Below are 14595 nucleotides of genomic sequence, written 5' to 3'. Positions count from 1 at the left end.
AAGTGGATGTAACTGGGGTTTTAAAGCAGAACTAAACCTACGTTATTCACCTGTCCCCATACCCTCACTACGTACAACTCACCCTTCCGGTAGACGATCTTTGGTTCTTGATTGGCTGGGCCGGGATGACCTAACTCCCATGCAGGCATGTGGGAGTTATTATTGTTATTATTATTAATAAACAGGATTTATATAGCGCCAACATATTAGGCAGTGCTGTACATTAATTCCTGGCATGCGCAGAGGAACCCAGGGATGCTGGAAACCAAAGCTGGCACTGTGCATGCGCACATGCACTCTCGGAGAGTTGTGGATAGGCCTTCATTCTCTCCACTTGAAATATTGGGCTATAGGAATAACGTGACCACAGCATGGAGTGCCTTACAGAAGAGGCTGTGGGAGACAATCCATAGAGGAGGCTGCAGGAACAAAGAAAAGTAAAGTGAGTAAAAATCTTTTTTTTACTCCTTCAGACAATAACAAACATTTAGCATTTTTTTTTTTTTGTCTGGGTGTAAAGTTATATTTAGATTTTGCTCTTTAGTTACAGTATGTGACAATGTTATGTGACTGGGGATGTTGAACAGTTGTATATTAACACTGGCTGGCAGTGAATGTTGCTGTCAGTTGACAGTTAGTGTCCCATGCAGGTTCACTGCCTGGGATAGCTGGCTGTGCTCCTCACTGCTCTCATTGGTTGTCTACTGCACAGCTGTCCTCTCTCCTCTGCAACCTAACCATATGCTGCTATCATCGGAGCTTACATGGAGGAGGCGGGGTACACACATGCTCTCTCTCCTGATTGGCTGCTCATTATTTGATATATTGCATCCCTAGCATCCCTGTGGAGGCACTTTTTTCCCCGATGGCCAGTAGATGGTGCTGCAGATACACAAATATCTGTAGACAGGTGATGTTGGGACTGCACAAGAAACACCTGTCAATGCACTTTTATTGCTGCATATCAGACAGTGTAGTTGGAATTAAGACAAAATGTTCCATTAAAATATTAAAAAAAAAATTCTGTGCAACAGGAACCCATTGTTTGTTAAAAATGTTGATAAAAAGTATTAGGCAAGGGTAAAAAAAAAGTTAATCTCTTCAGTGCTGTTCCTCAAAGAAAGCCCTCTCCAGTGCCACTTATCTTACATGATGGCTGACTACTGGCATCATTCAACCCATTAAAAGCTGTCATGGCACCTTGGGGTGTATCACCGTAAGCATGGGCTCATAAAACTATAGTGAGTGCCATTTTCGTGGAGTACTGACACCCGGAGTCCAGTGACTGACAAGAAGACTGTTCATTTTAGGGGCCATTGTATACCAGTTACAGGCTTGTGTTGTCATATCATTTTGTGGCATAACAATACCCATTGGGGTGCACACAGCCGTTATGGGGCCTGGTGGTGGTTTCATGCAGTTGGCCTGTTTGTGAAAGGTAAAATGTAACAATAATACAATTGCTATATAAAATATATATATATAGAGGTAGTCCTCAGGTTACATACAAAATAGAGATGGTAGGTTTGTTCTTAAGTTGAATTTGTATGTAAGTCGGAACAGGTACATTATTTTAATAAATGCAATTAGGACAGATGTTTGTCTCAACATATTATTAGGCAGCATGGTGTCAGTTACTGTATAAGATCCTCACTGTGAGTTAATCACAAACAACGCAAAAAAAAACTTTATGGAGCCTAGACATTCATTAACTTCTGGAGCAAGCTGTGCTTTGATATACAAAAAGAAACAACTGCAGAGTTTGCCTGGGTCATTAAAGAGTTACAAGATGTTGCTCAGCTAGAAAAAGATTTTTTCTGCAAGTCATGCAAACCGCCCTCCTATCAAGTCTCCATCCTGCACAGGAGGGAGCAGGGAAGCCCCGTTTGTATCTAGGAGTCTACCTGTATAAGTCTATGTGTGTGTGTGTACATTAATATGTGTGTGTGTCACATTATTATGTTAATCTAATATATAATCTTTATAAAAAACCTGTCCCCGATCTAGTGATTAGATCACACAACCACACATCCAAATCTTTCTGGCTTGGTGTGTGCATGGGTCTGTACTCTTATTTATTCCTATGAACATTTGGGGACTATTCATACTACTGAGGTGTGGCAATGCTCAGTAATAGAACTGATTGAGGTTCTAACTCTTCTCCACTCTGCTCAGAGCCATACAAGTGTTAGCTTCAGCATCCCTATAGGCCTATGTATGATGTTCTATGCAATGTGCTGTGGGAACATACAGTCTGTCCTGATTTTGCATGCATTGCAATGCTTTTTAGTATGTTAGCTTAACTGAATGCAATGCTCATCAACACATGACAGTGTGGTGCCTGGGCCTATACACATTGTTCTAGCTTGATCATATATTGTTCATTGTGTAAAGGAAGCCTATTCAAATGAATAGAGTGATCAGCACCAAAAACAGACATGCAGCACTTTTGCAGCGTTCCATGAAAATGCATGTGGGGTTAGTACATTGGAGTGCAAGTTAAAAAGCAATGGAAATGTTGCAGCAGCCAGCAATTTCCTGACACCAGGAACAGGTTTGTCATCCACCAGATAGCAGTGTACACACACACAGCGCCACCTATCGGCAAGCAGGAACTGCACCGCACACATCTATAGGGATGCTGGGTATGCCGCGTGTCACGTCACAATGGTAAGAAAATGGGCCGTGTCTATCCGCAGCCAATGGCAGCAATGTTGCTAGGCGCTAGCTGCTACGTATAGGTGGACGGAGGTGTCACTTATTACAGAGCTGGTTCGGTTGTTCTTGTATTAAACAGCATAGAGCTGAAATGCAGATCTGGCTGGAAGGGGAGTGTAGCTGCACTGCTGTCTGTATAACGTGTCGCTGGGCTCAGTAGGTGGCAGAAGGTGGGTGCTGTGTGTGTGTGTCCCATAGAATGTGATCATACTGCAGGAGTTGTGGCTGCTATACATGCGCAGGGGACGTGCTATGTGGGGGTGTCACTCTGCTCCTGTGGCCTCTGCGGAGGAAAATGCCAACCTGATAGAAAGGTTGTGGCGTCAGCTGGCTGTGCTCGGTGTACAGTGCGGCGTCCATACACTGCCTGCCATGGGGCTGTCCCTGCACATTGCGGAGCTGTGATCGGATCATGGCACATAGCTCCAGGCTGCCCAGTGCGGAGGTGACTGCAGCCCGGCTGCTGGGGGATGTAAACATTGCTACACACGTGAGGGGGCACTGCGGGGGGGAAGATACATTGCCATGGCGTCAGAGATTCAGAACACGGGAAAGTTTCATGTCACTGTGATCGGCAGAGATACCGAGAACCCCAGACATTGGGGCTGATTGTGTGACATGACCCGGGATTAGTGAGACGAGCCCGAATATTGCATGTCAGATACATGGGGCCATGTGACCGCATTATTTACCAACACATGGGGGGAGGAGGAGGAAGCACCGCCTGCACTCACCTCAAGGCGGAACAGGGCTGTGTGCTACTCATTGCTGGCTGTACACTTATATTATTATTATTATTATATATGGCTGGGTGTACACATTATATTATATATGACTGGGTGTACACATTATATTATTATACACATTATTATGTATGGCTGGGTATACACATTATATATGGCTGGGTGTCTGGGTGTACACATTATATTATTATATATGGCTGGGTGTACACGTTATATTATATATGGCTGCTCAATGCTGGGTATACACATTATATTATTATGTATGGCTGGGTATACACATTATATTATATATGGCTGCTCATTGCTGGGTATACACACACATATATACAGTTAGGTCCATAAATATTTGGACAGACAACTTTTTTCTAATTTTGGTTCTGTACATTACCACAAATAATTTTAAATGAAACAACTCAGGCGCAGTAGAACTGCAGACTTTCAGCTTTAATTCAGTGGGTTGAACAAAAAGATTGCATAAAAATGTGAGGAACTAAAGCCTTTTTTAGCACAATCACTTCATTTCAGGGGCTCAAAAGTAATTGGACAATTGACTCAAAGGTTATTTCATGGGCTGGTGTGGGCAATTCCTTCGTTATGTCATTATTAAGCAGATAAAAGTCCAGGAGTTTATTTGAGAGGGCGTGCTTGTATGTGGAAGATTTTGCTGTGAACAGACAACATGCGGTCAAAGGAGCTCTCCATGCAGGTGAAACAAGCCATCCTTAAGCTGCAAAAACACCAAAAACTCATCTGATAAATTGCTACAATATTAGGAGTGGCAAAATCTACACTTTGGTACATCGTGAGAAAGAAACAAAACACTGGTGAACTCAGCAACGCCAAAAGACCTGGACGTCCATGGAAGATAACAGTGGTAAATGATAGCAGAATTATTTCCATGAAAAGAGAAACCCCTTCACAACAGCCAACCAAGTGAACAACACTCTCCAGGAAGTAGATGTATCGATATCCAAGTCTACCATAAAGAGAAGACTGCATGAAAGTAAATACAGAGGGTGCACTGCAAGGTGCAAGTCACTCATAAGCCTCAAGAATAGAAAGGCTAGATTGGACTTTGCTCAAAAACATCTAAAAAAGCCAGCACAATTCTGGAAAAACATTCTTTGGACAGATGAAACCAACATCAACCTTTACCAGAATGATGGCAAGAGAAAAGTATGGAGAAGGCGTGGAACAGCTCATCATCCAAAGCATAGCACATCATCTGTAAAACATGGCGGAGGCAGTGTGATGGCTTGGGCGTGCATGGCTGCCAGTGGCACTGGGACACTAGTGTTTATCCATGATGTGACACAGGACAGAAGCAGCCAAATGAATTCTGAGGTGTTCAGAGACATACTGTCTGCTCAAATCCAGCTGAATGCAGTCACATTGATTGGGAGGCGTTTCATAATACAGATGGACAATGACCCAAAACATACAGCCAAAGCAACCCAGGAGTTTATTAAAGCAAAGAAGTGGAATATTCTTGAATGGCCAAGTCAGTCACCTGACCTGAACCCAATTGAGCATGCATTTCACTTGTTGAAGACTAAACTTCGGACAGAAAGGCCCACAAACAAACAGAAACTGAAAGCCGCTGCAGTAAAGGCCTGGCAGAGCATTAAAAAGGAGGAAACCCAGCATCTGGTGATGTCCATGAATTCAAGACTACAGGCTGTCATTGCCAGCAAAGGATTTTCAACCAAGTATTAGAAATGAACATTTTATTTTCAGCTTTTTAATTTGTCCTATTACTTTTGAGCCCCTGAAATGAAGTGATTATGTTAAAAAAAGGCTTTAGTTCCTCACATTTTTATGCAATCTTTTTGTTCAGCCCACTGAATTAAAGCTGAAAGTCTACAGTTCAACTGCATCTGAGTTGTTTCATTTAAAATTAATTGTGGTAATGTACAGAACCAAAATTAGAAAAAAGTTGTCTGTCCAAATATTTATGGTCCTAACTGTATATGGCACACAATGAGATCGGCTGTTACCCTGTGCTGGTCATAGGGCAGCTCTACCTATAAATATTTACACACATGTTTACATACAAAGAGCAGATCAGCTGTGTAACACTCTGTTGGTCATAGTGCATATGGGTTGTAAACACTGACATGGTTGTATCAAAGTGCAGCTTATTGTTTACTGCTAGGAGAACAGCACATTTATACTGCTTCATCTTGCAAACAGGCAGCATTGTGTTGTGCTTTTTACCTCAGAAGGTAAATTAAAGAGAATAAGTATAAGAGTATAGAATAATGAAGGGTTGGAAACCACTGCCTGGTTTGTATATTTGGGAGAGTCAATCTAATTGCCCTCATAATCAACGCCACCTTCAAATGAAGATAAATCCAATATTTTGTGTTGTGACCTTCCAGAACAGGAACAGAGCAGCTTTCAATGTGAAGACATGTTCTTGTGACAACTGTCTGCGAGGAGATTTTCCTCTCACCTCCTGTAATTTCTGTAGGATAGGAAGTGAAGAAAAATACAAATGGCAAAACCAACTAAGCTATCAGCAGTTTTAAAAACCCACATCCAACATGAAGAAAAAACGAAGTTTGGGCTTTGGATATACTTTAGGGTAACTAGCATACTAAGTAATATCAGAAATTGTTGTTTTCATGCATTGTACAACCCCAAGAAATCGAAAGTGTGCTGTCATACCAAGGTCAGTTATACTTTTTTGCACCTAAAGTAACCCTCCGTTCCCCTACATACTTGGGATCCTGGTGTCCCTTACTCTTCCAGCAAGGCCCCATAGATTTCTATAGAGCTGGTAGACTGATCTGTCCACGGGGCTTTGCAGCACAGGAGCCACTAGATGAAAACAATGAGAGGGAGCCATGACTTCTGGGATTACGGTAAGTCTGTGTGTGTAGGGGGCAGGGAAAGTTACTTTAGATCAGGTGAAGGGAAAACAGTATAAATGTACTTTTATAAGTAGTCCTCCCCTTGAAGCCCAGTTCAACCCTGAGTTTCAATGGAGTAAACACATTCCAGGAGCATGGATAGAAAGATGTACAAAACCATGTAGCTGGTTCAATTTAACAACCTGCAAACCATGTTTAATCCTGACATATAATAATTACCCAAACATTAAGGCTGGGGACAATTTGTAGGGGATGTTTTGATATGTACAAATATAATAATCATTGTCATAAAAATATATCTGTGAGAAGTGTTCCCATTTATACCATATAGGTATATTTCAGTCCTGTATCATGCGCTCACATAATTTGTTTATAGAAACATTTATTTCTGATTACAAAACAAAGCTTTTGTGCAAACCGGAATTGTCAATGGTGTCCAGTGTCTGTCTGTGTTGTATTGCTGATGTATAGCTTTGTGGTTCTTCTTGCTGAAAGGTCAGACAATGTACTGTTATTCTTTGTATATTTTTAGCAAGAACAAATTGTCATGGTATAGTAGTACTGCACTACCCTTCCTCTTTAGTGAAATTTTATATAAAGGTTTATTATATGTTGTTGGTAAAACTAATGTTATCCATTCACTATGTCTGTCTCTCTTCTCTACTCTCTTTTCTTTTCTTTTCTTTTCTTCTGATTTCTTTTTTTATTTTTATTTTTTTCCCTCTTTTATCTCTTTTCGCTCTCTCCCTCTCTTTTCTCGTTTCTCTGGGAAACATGTCCTTGTTTGATATTTACCACAATGTGGGCTTTTGTTGTGTTTTTTTTTTTTTCTCTCTATGAACAAATTGCATTAAGATACACAAAAGTACCTTCGATGACCATTACCCATTAAATGCATCGTTTTTACTCTAAATTGATCTTAAATATTCCTTAGCCTATGTCTTGGCTAACTTGCAGTGAATTAGGAGCTGTCATTTTAGCGTAATTTTATTCAGATTCAGTTAGTTTTAGAAAAATACACCTCTGTTTCTAGGGACCCTTTATGCAGTTATAGCCCACATTCCACTCAGAATTTTACATGTTTTTTTAATTATTCTAATTAGAAAAATGTGTGACTCTTAGGGAAACAAAAACAAACATTTAAAAATATCCCCATAGGGCTCTTATTATGAAACATGTAATGTCAACTGTTTTATATAAATGGAGCCCATGAAGTCATAATGGGTATTGGACCAAGACTTGTTAGATCCTCATCATTCAGTTTACCCTATTTTTTTTTTTTTTTGTCTGAATGTCCAAGGTCAGCATAGTAAGCATTTTTTATGCATAGCTGTGTGTACAGAAAAGCCTAATGTAAAAAAAAATGTACAAGTCCAAAAGTTTACGTCTTTGTCTACCAGTAGAAGGTCAGGGTTATAAATACTTGTATGGACTCAATGCAAACAGACTCTCTATTGCTGGAAAAATATCCTGCATTTTTTCTGACTCCCTGTTTGCTTTTCTTAGGGTGATCAGTTTATCTGCAAAGAAGCTGTGGAAGATAAAGATTAATAAAGATTAACCCTTAGTGAATAATATTTGTGGATAATGACTCTAAACATTTTTTCCTTTTTTGGAGCATCATCTTGTTTCTGGTTGACCACATTCACATTTCATTTTTTTTACAGGTTCTCTCTGTTTCTCAACTTGTGATGTTGAGAGGTATGCATAAGGTTACCATCCAGCCAGTGAAGAGGGCTCTCTGGTGCCAAGTTCCAGTGACTCCAATGACTGGTTGGCTCATTTTTCTCCTCCTTGCATCTTGCCCCAAATTCAAAGTCGGGATGCAGATGTGGCAAGTTGGCAACAGTGGAGTGAGCCAGTAACAGAAAATAAGTTATTGCCCTGATAAGCCTGCTCCTCAATCATCAAAGGGTGAGCTGCTGCTTTGCAGAAAAAAGCCTAAAAATATAAGTCAGGTCTGAGTTGGAAGTGAAATCATTAAGTTTGGTGACTGTTTTGTATGTAGTGGGGCTGGGGAATCTGGAAAGTTTACCTAGTATGGGGCAGGAAAAATTTCTTATGGGGGGGGGGGGGGGGTATTCACTCTGTCTGGTTGCTTCAGCATACTTTTGGAACAAGGCACTTTGGCTTCAGAACATGGCCCAAGACCATGGGGTTTTTTTAGTTTTGTGGACAGTTTGGGGTTCATTATATATGCTAGCTGTGTGTTATTAAATACACATTTTTTAATGTACATAGCTGCAGCCTTTAGCATTGGGAGCAGATTGACATACCATGTTTACCTGAAAATAACACAGGGTCCTATATTAATTTTACCTCTGAAAATCTCATTGGGGCTTATTTTCAGGGATGTCTTGTCCCATTTTCTCATGTACAAAAATGAAATGGGTGGCAACAATATTATGACAGTTACCAGAGGCGTAACTAACGTAGAAATCGCCCAGCCCTCCAGCAAAACTTAACTGAAAAAAAAATTGTGCCCCCACACAATATCAAATCCCCATATGTGCCCCCACATATTACGGTATGCGGGGTATGCATATTTCGGAAAAACATGGTAGATACTATATTTATGAAAGAGGTACCAGTAATCGAGAAATGAAATTGGGACCCTACAGTGATCTCTACTTAGGATATAGGCTTATATCTAATTGGCCTATAGTCTGAGAATTTAATGGCAGAGATGAAAAGCCTTTGAACTTTTTTATATATATAAATCAGTAATAGCCACGGATATTCAGGATCAGGTAAAGAACAGTAGGCTGGGAGGCTTGGAAAATATCTTAAACCACTTTTTAATGGCTAAAGAAATATCAGGCTGATTATTTTTCCCTTGTGCTTTCTGTAAGTTTAAACTGGGCCTATTACGAAAGTCTGTTTTGCTTGTAAACTGTAGTCTCAGTTATTAAGTTGTTCCAGGCCTCTGCTGTATTATATTTAACCATAGGAAAGCTAACAAGAAAGTGCTCTAACAGCTGCTATCAGCAGCTCCACAAGGACAATGAATAAATAAGCATATACATTAATAGCCTAAGGATATTGGATGGATTTTCAGACCTTTTCATTACACATCCCAGGGAGCATTGAATAAATTGCATTCAATATTGCTATGTTTTATGTGTATGCAGGAAATAATGCTGATAGCTCATATACTGTATAATAATACAGCTGATAATGGCTAATGTGGTGCCTGTGGCTTCAAGCAAAACCAGTCAGTGTGGATTTACAGGGTAATTACAGCAGATGCAACTCATATAAAACATACACCATAGATACAACATGCTATTTCTTTTCCAGGAGTATTTTGGTTGTTTTCTTAATACGAGTCAGTGTCCACAAGTGTTTTCCTGCACTTGGAATGGAACCCGTCTTTGGAGTGCATCTCCAATGCAGGTCATCAAAATCTCATTTACTTTCATTGAACACTGCTCATGGCAGTCTGCAGGCTTTGTCTAATCCATTTAGCATTTCCCTGTTCAGGTGTATTTTAACTGCAGGCAAAGCAGGTCAGATGCAACTTTTTCTTGTCCATTGCCACTTACCACCTAAATGTAACCAAACAATGCCAGCAAATAATAAACAGTACCTATGCACCCTCATTTTACTCTGATTACATTTTTTGTGTTTTTGAAGTGTGTGTGTGTGTGTGTGTTGTGTGGTGGGCTGAATGCCTGTTGTTGTTGTTGTTGCCATGTTATTCACATCTGACTTGTCTTGCTCAATTTAAAACAAGGTTGATTGTTTCAGTTGGTCTGTTTTAGGGGCACATATTATACACCAGAAAAATGGTACTTACCCCAATCCCTGGGCTTCAGCCTACACCTTTACCCCCACTACACTCTATACAACACTCTATACAATACAGGTGTCTTGTAAGTTGGGCACCTTCTACCACTTGACTGAATGAAGTGTAGTTTCTCCACTTCATTCAGATACGTGGAGATTTTGGCTTCTTTTCAGTTCCATACCACCGGGGAGCACGAATGGCTTTTTAGAATATACACTGTCCTAGAGAAGCCACACTGGTCACTGTACAAATTGAGACTTGCCTGCCTTTTAAACAACTTTTTGAAACAGAATGGCACTTCTGTACTGGGAATCTGTGCTTTGTATCTAACAGAATTCTTCATAATTAGAAATAATTTAGCCATATTTTGTGCACTGCTTGAGTTGATTCACTTATTCCTCCCTCTGTCTTGCTCCAGGTTAGTGTAGGCACCTGTCCACTACATTATTAACATAATTCTTTCCTGCATAACCTTGTAAAATGTTTTTTTTTTTTTCATGCATTAGGCCAAATGCCCAAGAAACAAAAATATTCTCATTATGGCCAAAAAACATAAATTAATATCCACCACACATGAAGCTTGTGCATACCCTGGGATCAGTGAAAATAAATTAATAGTTTGATATATGATATACAATATAGTTGCAGCCTGATCCTCTGCCTTAGCAATGGCAGTTTCTATGTTCATATCCTTGCTTGTTCCTTGTAAACTCGTCAGCCCTGGATATGACACAGACTGCAATTAATACAGGCAGCACTGCCTATCTCTTGACACATGCATATACAACAAGAACAAATACCACTTCCTGATTTCACAAATGTGAGGCAGAAAAGCACAGTGGGAGATCAAAACAAGCAAGCAATGTCTCTAATAAGTTGCAGCAGGGAATTTACACTCCAGTAAATAAAGCCACAGCTCTGTCTCATGTAAGATATTATTTGTAATGTTATGCTGTTGAAATCACTGAAACTAAAGCTTTTGTCTTCCCATTTTATCTACTTTCCTAGTAAGAGAAGAACGGTTAACATGAAAATGATTAGTTCCCCATTACGCAACACTAATGAGCAATGTTTACTGGGCTTATCTGCCTTGCAATTGCACTACATTTTGTTTTGATACTTTTTCTTCTTTGGCTTCAGACACATGCAATTTTATGGTGTTTACTTCCTCTTCGTGGTTATGCCACAAAATGTAAGTCATGAATGTGTTTTTAAAGTAGACCTGGGTCATTTCCTATGAATCAGAAGCTATATTCAATTTACAGCATAATTAAAATATATTTATCAGTGTATTCCATGAGACCAACAGAGATGTATACAAGTAACATTATGCTTTTTTAGTTCATATATTTGTTTATTTAAGGGCCACAAAGTTGTCATATGACAATTTTCTTCTGATCTTTGAAAATGATTATTGATGTCAGAACTGCATAGCTTGCAAGTAAAGCTGCCTCTGCATAATCTCTTGTTTGGATATTTTGGTACACAGTTTTTTTTTTTTTTTTTTTTTTTACCAGTAGTCATTTTGGCGCAATGTAAAGTAATACTTAAGCTTTCATCATGTTAGAATATTTTGCATCTTACATACATTGCATTGCAGTTAAGGCCCGGGAAAATACTTTTTTCTAAACTATTTGTGGCAAAATTGCATGGTGAAACCTCTAGCTCCAAAATGTTTATCAGCTATTACCACTGCAGTTTCCTATTTTTTGGATGCAAAATATGTGTGTATTTTATATAAACATTTTTATATTTTACTTGCATGCACTCCAGCGATGGCTTCACACTTTGATGATTACAACAGCGGACCAGGGTTGCCAATCTAACTTTTAAATTTTGTATGGCCAAAAGGCCTAAAATTCTGGACTTATTTTTGTTAAGGGGGAGTGCACTCTGTGGTATGATTTGGATGGAAACATTTTTGTTGTTACAAAGTGAAAGTTGTAGCCTATGTATAAAAAAAAAAAAAAAAAAAAGATAAATACTTTATTGTAACAACTTACTTTGTGTTTATGTGCATGAGATACAGTATGAATGCCAACTTCCAATAGTTGCACGATTAGGTGGCGGTTTTGAAGATTGTAATTCAGTTTGACTAATGCAATAAGTAGGAGCAAGCAGTCTGCAATGCACATTGCAAAAAAGGGCCAATGCAATGCACAAGTGACTGCTGTGTTCCTGAGATGTGTTGTGTATGATTGGGCCAGCTATGGTTCAAGAAAAGTTTTGCAAAGCCGTTTTCTGGTACTTGCCAAAGATCCCCAGATGTTAAATTGTTTCCAAACTTTGGCTGAAAACCCACAGAAGTTTAGAAAACAACCCAAAACTGATCGGCACAATATGTTTTGAATATCAAACCTGTCAATTCAGTTTTCATCTCATTTTAGTGGAGATCTTCAGGCCAGTTAAATATTAGTTAAAAATAATACAGCCCTTTATTTACTTCAATAACTCATATTTATGAGCTAAAATATATAGTTTAAACATTTAAGAGTAGAAGTTCAATTCTTAATAGGTGGGATTTTTAACTGTCTCACATTGTTGCACTAAAAACTGTTGTCAATAGTAATAGTGCCCATGAGTAATGGGTAGTAAGAAATATATATCAAAATTGTTAAACATGAATATGCAATAGTGTTTTTTTTTCTTCTTAGCATAAAATTAGGGGTCATACTTGTGCCTAAAGCAATGGTTCTCAAACTTTTCAAGTTCACAGCTCCCTTGGTGCCTTGAAAATGTTTTCAGTGCACCCCTGGGCCAAAACAAATACCTAACAAATGTCAGGACCGAACAGCAGTTATATTTGTTCTGGCCAAGGCTACGATGCCTTGAAAAGAAAATGTATACATACATTGCATATCAATTCAAAAGCTATTATTTTAACATTTGCCCTGCTAGTGATGAGTAGGACTCCCTCAGTGACAAACCCCATTCCAGGGCACCCCTGGGAACTTATATCAGAACCCAAGGGTTTTATGTAACCCCTGTTAAAAACTAAGCACTAGAAAGACGGCACAGACAGTTCTTACATAAGACACCTTGTTATGTATGTTGATGCATTTCTCTGAATGTCATGTGTTGCAAAGTACATTTCTGAGTAGAGTGTTTTAAGAAAGCATTAAAATAAAAGAGGAAGTTAGTTATTATGAAACAGCTCACATCACTTACAAATATTTCCTATAGATAGACTGAACACGAGAACGGTTTTTCTTTTTTGTGTTTGTTCAGATTGCAGCTTTTGGTTTTGTGTATGGCTACACTTACACCTCCTATGCTCGAGTGTTGTGGTATCCATTAACCTCCCCAGTGGTTCATTTCTTTCTGGTTTTATGTCTAAAAGGGTACACTGTTTTTCATGAAAATTTAGTTTTTTAAAATTTAGTATAATAAAGTTAAAAACAATAAATTGAATAAGTTTAAAAACCTATATATTTTTTATATTAAAAAAAAAAAAACACATTATACTAATACTATTATATATATACTGTAAAATAAAAGATCTTGAAAACAATGTACTGATTTTAAACATATAAATCCAATGTATTGCATTCAATACAGTTATTTTGTATTGAATGCAATACAAATGGATTTTGAATTTCCCGCCCCACCCCACCGGCAACCTACACACGCACCGGCGTCACTGGGAACTCCCCGGTAACTCATCGGGTGCAAAAGCCGGCCGGAGGAAGAAGAAAGAAAATGCAGATCGCGGTGATGGACGGCGCGGGACGCTGGCGGATCAGGTAAGCGCTGTATTTACTTACCTTCTATAGGTTTACATACCCTGAGTGTGACTCGGGGTTACCTCTAGGGAGGTTAAAACACACCATTTATAGGCTTAAATGTTATCCCTTGTAAAACATACCAAAAATTTGCTACACTTCACCTGCACTACATAAAAACCAAGAGGTGTGAATGTAGTGTAATGATACATTTTAGGCAAAACAAAGACTGTCAGTGCATCATTTGCACGGACCACTATTATGAAGTTGGCTATATAAATCACCCTAGCATGGGAGGATTTCTGCAGATGTCTTCATTTCTGGTAAACGTAATAATCCCTTTACTTATCTCTGTTTTGCTGACAGCTCTTCCATATATACAAGCCCAGAAATGACAAATTCTGTTTCAGCAAATTTTGACATGTATTGACAGTTTTTATTAATCTACCGAATCTGTATCCAAAATTGTTTAGACTGTTAGAAGAAAATTGATACAATGGTAACAATACAACAGGAAATAACAGAAGGGGGGTCTGCTCAATAACATATTGCAAATATAAAGACTCTTTGTTCTTGAAGTCTTATTTAGATATCTTCCTGTGTTTATAAAACATATTAGGCTATACAAGAGATATTGCCATGTAATTTGTTTATTTTTAAGGGTTTTATAAGTATTAGATATAATTTCAGAGCTTTTATTGAAAGGAGTATTTGGTTTAATGGTTAGCATTAGACTGAGCCTGTGT

General features: G+C 38.8%; 1 protein-coding gene across 4 annotated transcripts in view; it reads left to right on the top strand.

Annotated features, from left to right (window-relative positions):
• Positions 1–2736: 2736 nt before the first annotated feature.
• YPEL2 (yippee like 2) overlaps positions 2737–14595 on the top strand; it is a 51428-nt gene continuing 39569 nt past the window's right edge. The window contains exons 1-2 of one of the 4 annotated variants that reach the window (XM_072417403.1): positions 2761–2888; positions 8005–8251. The gene's annotated coding sequence lies outside the window, so the exon portion shown is untranslated. Of the gene's footprint in view, positions 2889–5422; positions 6049–8004; positions 8252–10857; positions 11320–14595 lie in introns of those variants that run through there. The other 3 variants (XM_072417394.1, XM_072417421.1, XM_072417412.1) reach the window with 3 other exon arrangements.

The sequence above is a fragment of the Pyxicephalus adspersus genome, chromosome 1, assembly GCF_032062135.1.
Source record: "Pyxicephalus adspersus chromosome 1, UCB_Pads_2.0, whole genome shotgun sequence".
Taxonomy (NCBI): Eukaryota; Metazoa; Chordata; class Amphibia; order Anura; family Pyxicephalidae; genus Pyxicephalus; species Pyxicephalus adspersus.
The sequence above is the reverse complement of the archived record's forward strand: the minus strand, read 5'-3'. Positions and strand labels throughout refer to the sequence as shown.